A 5,789-nucleotide genomic window follows, 5' to 3' on the forward strand; every position below is an offset into this window, starting at 1 on the left:
CTGAGCCAGCACATGTGATTCATTTTAAGAACACTTTTTCACTGCAGATTTGATAAAACACAAAGAAGGTACCTATGTGAGATTTCTAAAGATCGCTACAGCGCTCGACCTAAGATTTAAGAATCTGAAGTGCCTTCCAAAATCTGATCAGGACGGGGTGTGGCGCATGCTTTCAGAAGTCTTAAAAGAGCAACATTCTGATGCGGAAACTACAGAACCCGAACCACCAAAAAATAAAATCAACGTTTTGCTGATGGCATCTGACTCAGATAAGAAAAATGAACATGCATCAGTACGCAGTGCTTTGGATTGTTATCAAGTAGACCTGTCATCAACATGGATGAATGTCCCCTGGAATGGTAGTTGAAGCATGAAGGGACATATGAATCTTTAGCATATCTGACATGTAAATATCTTGCGATGCTGGCTACAACAACGCCATGAGAACACCTGTTCTCACTTTCACATGACATTGTAAACAAGAAGCGGGCAGAATTATCTCCTGCAAATGTAAACAAACCTGTTTGAGCGATTGGCTGAACAAGAAGTAGGACTGAGTGGACTTGCAGGCTCTAAAATGTTAGGTTTTATTTTTAATTCAGTTTATTTTGTACATAATTCTACATTTGTAAGTTTAACTTTCATGGTTGAGATTGCACTACAGTACTTGTATTAAGTCAGTGGTCCCCAACCTTTTCGGCTGGTGGGCGCCAGCCGAAGGACCACTGCGGCGGTGGAGCACCCACCGAAATGCCGCCGAATTTCGGTGGCATTTTGGCGGGGACGCCTCTCGATGACGCCGCTTGCCGTCGACAAGCAACATCATCGAAAGGTGTCCCCGTCGAAATTCGGGAGCGACGCCTCTCGATGACATCACTTGTCAACGGCAAGCGGCGTCATCGAGAGGCGTCACCGCTGAAATTTGGGAGCAACGCCTCTCAATGATGTCACTTGTTGGCGACAAGCGTCATCATCGAGAGGCGTCCCCGCCGAAATGCTGCTGAAATTCGGCGGCATTTCGGCGGGTGCTCTCCCGGGGGCCAGGACGCGGGCGCATTAAGATGCCTCCATGGGCGCCATGGTGCCCACGGCACCACGTTGGGGACCACTGTATTAGGTGAATTGCAAAATACTATTTATTTTGTTTTTATACAGTGCAAATACTTGTAATAAAAAATAAATTCAGCACTGTATACTTTATATTCTGTGTTGTAATTGAAATCAACATATTTGAAAATGTAGAAAACATCCACAAATATTTAAATAAATGCTATTCTATTATTGTTTTAAACAATTAATTGTGACTAATTTTTTTAATCGCTTGACAGTCCTAATCTTTACTAATGTTTTCTGGCTTGTGTAAGTGGATTCTTCAGTAGAACCTCAGAGTTACGAACACCTCAGTAATGGAAGTTGTTTGTAACTCTGAACAAAAAGGTATCTTTGTTCTTTCAAAAGTTTACAACTGAACATTGACTTAATACAGCTTTGAAACTTTACTATGCAGAAGAAACATGCTGTTTAAGTCTTTTAATTTAAACGAAACAAGCACAGAAGCAGTTTCCTTACCTTGTCAAATCCTTTTTTAAACTTTCCCTTTTTTTTTCTAGTTTATGTTTAACACAGTACTGTACTGTATTTGCTTTTTTTTCTTCTTCCTTTTTGTGTGTCTCTGCTGCTGCTTGATTGTGCACTTCCGGTTCCAAATGAGGTGTGGTTGACGGGTCAGTTTGTAACTCTGGTATCTGGAACTCTGAGGTTCTATTGTACTTCCTCTGACTAGTGAATTGTAGATGAATTAAATAAGGCTTCCTGTCTTTCAAATTGGAATTGGCTCAAATATTAGAATTATGTTTTTAATAATAATGGTAGATACTTGACTAGCATCCACATTTCCATAGTTGCCACTTAAAATATAGGCTGAGATTTTGGTGAGGAAGGAATGGTCTAGTGGTTAAGCCTAGGATTTGGGAGATAAGTGTCTTGTTCAAGGTCAGACAAGAAGTCTGTGGCAGAGAAGTCATTTAGCTCTCAGTGCCTCAGTTCCCCATCTTTAAAATGGCACTGCCCTGCCTCACAGAAGTGTTGAGAGATAAATACATTAAATATTACAAGGTGCTCAGATATAATGCTAGTGAGGGTCATACACATATCTTTGGTAGGTTTTTCACAAAAGCCCACATTCTATGGGCTTTCTATAGTATTTGGGTGTCTAATGATGTTAAACATAATTTTTCTTGCTTTTTAAAAGTAGCTTCAGGTCAGAGGTCTGCACACTGTCCCCTGCATTAATTACTTAGGTCATTTCTCTAATAGTGTGTAGGGCTATGCACAAGCCTGTGCACTGGAGGAAATTTCCCCACTGTGTTCCTTTGCATGTCATACTCAGATTACTCTTCCAGTTCCCAGGTATGCCAAACTCAGGCTCATGTCTGAACTTTGGCAGCAGTCTAAAAAAGTCAGTGAATGCTTGTACATAGACGGAGCTCTTCTCTGCACAAACCATCACAACAACCTGCTCCAGTGCCAGATTGGTTGACTTTTGAACTTTATTGCTCTTAGAACTCTGCAAGACTCCACTCTCATGCCAGCAAAACGGAAGGGAGGCAATATAACATAAACGCAGGCATGCTTGTTTATATTGCACACACCATCAAACTGATCTTCACCTTCCATGGTCCTGAAGTTTACAAGGCAGAAGGAAAAAGAGCTAGAACAGGCCATAGGGCCCAGAGAGAGAACAAAGAGACTCATTAAACTTGATACTTGAATGTTCAAATTTAAACCAACCTACTGCTTTTTTTCAGTGCTTTGAATTTTAATGATACATTACTGTAACTAGCGTGCATCTAATCTTGCTTTTTTGCCATTTTTAATGCAACATAGACATTTTGCAAGATTTCCTGGTATACTGAGTTGTGTCTCAATGTTTGGGTGAGACAAATTACCTCAAGAGTGATAAATGATGAAGAAACATATATCTCCTTTTCCAAAGCATGACAAATGGCGTATTTTCTGGTCATAAAGAAAACTAACAATGTAATACTCTAAAGTGACTAACCTTAGTATTTGGCAGTGGGTTGTTCACACAGCTACATACAGGACCACATTTTCTTGTGAATATAACACCTTTATTAGTCACTGAAGAGTATGTCTAAAGATACAAATGAATGCTGTTCCCATGCAGCAAAAGATAATGGTTATACTAGTCCAGTCTCCAACAAGTGCACTACATTTTGCAAAGCATTGTATTATAGTGATATTAAAATACTAGATTAATTAGAGGTGTGACAGATACCCACACTTCTGAACATGGCCATCTCTATTTGTTATATCCATACCTTTATCTCCCTCGGGGAGAGGGGGTGCACCCATACATTTTAAAATCATTCCTAGTTCCAACAGATGCTAGAGCATCAAATCTTAATGCTAAAATCTATATGGAGCATGCAATTTGCACTTTCTTACTGAGACCTTGAATGTCTTAGCTTGTGCCCTTTGAGGCTCCAAGTACCTTGGTGATGGGCACCAAATAAATGCTACTACTAATGAATAGAGTTATTGATCATAGGAAGCACCAGACAGTCCCCAGTGATTTTGTGAGGGCAGCAATGTGCTGCACAATGCATAGGTACTTATGGGCTGGGGTGCGAGTAGTTCAAGTTTTAAATTACGAGATCTAAAAACATGACCACACGTTTTTTCAGGTACAATGCTAAGCATCTGAAAACAAAAATTTAGAAAATATGTGCAAGTAACTAAAAAGGGAGCAGTTTGCTGATTTATTCTTCAGTTCGTAGTGTGTTTATTTTGGGGGTATGTCAAGTAAAGTCCCTTTGAAATTCTCCAATTTGAAATATCCCACTCAGTTCCATGGCTGGCATTATGTGTTAGAGAAAACATAACTGTTCACAGACCTGATTGCAGCCCAAGGAAGTCTTGAAACTTATAAAAAGCTTTTCATGCAGCATGTGTGATCTCCAAAAACAAAACAAAACAAAACAAACCCCAAATGGTGATTATCCCCAGTTTTTGTAATCTGGTTCCCTGTTCCTTATTCCTCTACGTGCTCCTCCCTCCATGTCAATTGTGTCTGATACCAGATGCTGGATACAGCAGACTAACTACCTCACCATAGTGAGTGACAGGGGGATACTAGGGTGCAAGGTTAAAATGCTAACAGAAGAGGGGCCAAATTCTCAGCAGGTGTAAATGGTGTAGCATCATTGACTTCAGTTGAGACACTCATTTAAATTTTTTTTACAATCTGGCCCAAGAAGTTCGCAAATGATAATAAAATTGTAATATATGCAGAACTGAACTGTGGTACTTTGGGCTACAAAATATTATTGATACAAATAGTTTAAAAAGATTCACAATGGTGTGATGGGTTGGTTCACAGAAAACGCCTTGGGAACTGCCAATTGATGTGCTGCAACTACTCCTGAGTCTGTCTTCCCTGGCAGTTTAGGACTTCAGAACCCTACATGGTTTGAGCCAGACATGCTAGCCTGCTACAAACCCAGACCCACGTCTGAAACCACATCCCCCAACAGCTGCAGGCTTAACAGCTTAAAAAGTGCTCCTGTCTTTAATGCTCAGATGCGCAGCTCCCAATGGGGACCAAACCCCAAATAAATCTGTTTTACCCGTATAAAGCTTATACAGGATAACTCCTAAATTGTTTGCCCTCTATAACACTGATAGAGAGATATGCACAGCTGTTCCCACCTCCCAAGGTATTAATACATACTCTGGGTTAATAAGTAAAAAGTGATTTTATTAAATACAAAAAGTAGGATTTAGGTGGTTCCAAGTAATAACAGGCAGAACAAAGTGAATTACCAAGGAAAATAAAACAAAACATGCAAGTCTAAACCTAATACAGTAAGAAAGTGATTTACAGATGAAATCTCACCCTCAGAGATGTTCCAGTAAACTTCTTTTACAGACTAGCCTCCTTCTAGTCTGGGTCCAGCAATCACTCTCACTCCTGTGGTTATTGTCCTTTGTTCCAGTTTCTTTCAGGTATCCTTGGGGGTGGAGAGGCTATCCCTTGAGCCAGCTGAAGACAAAATGGAGGGGTCTCCCAGGGACTTAAATGGACTTTCTCTTGTGGGTGGAGACCTCCTCTTCTCTCCTATGAAGAATCCAGCTGCAAGCTGGAGTTTTGGAGTCACATGGGCAAGTCACATGTCCATGCATGACTCAGTATTTTACGGGTGGCAGCCATTGTTCACATGTTACCTTGAATGTCCCCAGGTAGACTTCTTATGTGGATTGGAGTCTTCCAAGGTTCCATTGTCTGTTAAATGTTTCTTGACTGGACACTTAACTTGCAAATTCTTTTCTTAAGAAACTGACCAAATGCCTTACTAAGGCTACTTAAAATCAAACAAGTACACAGCCAATATTCCTAACTTCGAATACAAAAATGATACATGCATACAAATAGGATGAATATGTTCAGTAGATCATGACCTTTACATAGATATGTTACATGGCATATCTAGCATAAAACATATTCTAGTTATGTCATATTTACTTTCATAAGCATATTTCCATAGAGCATTATGGGGTGCAACATCACAAATGGATTAGGCATTTATATGTATCACACCTGCAGCAACACTGGGTAGGATTAAAAAAACCCCTAAATTCTCACACTCAGGCCATTTCTACACTACCTCTTATGTTGGCAAAATTTATGTCACACAGGGCTGTGAATATTCCACCCCCCTGAGGAACATAAATCATAACGGCATAAGTGGTAGTATGCACAGCACTAT

This window comes from Mauremys reevesii, linkage group 8 (genome assembly GCF_016161935.1).
Source record: "Mauremys reevesii isolate NIE-2019 linkage group 8, ASM1616193v1, whole genome shotgun sequence".
NCBI lineage: Eukaryota > Metazoa > Chordata > Testudines > Geoemydidae > Mauremys > Mauremys reevesii.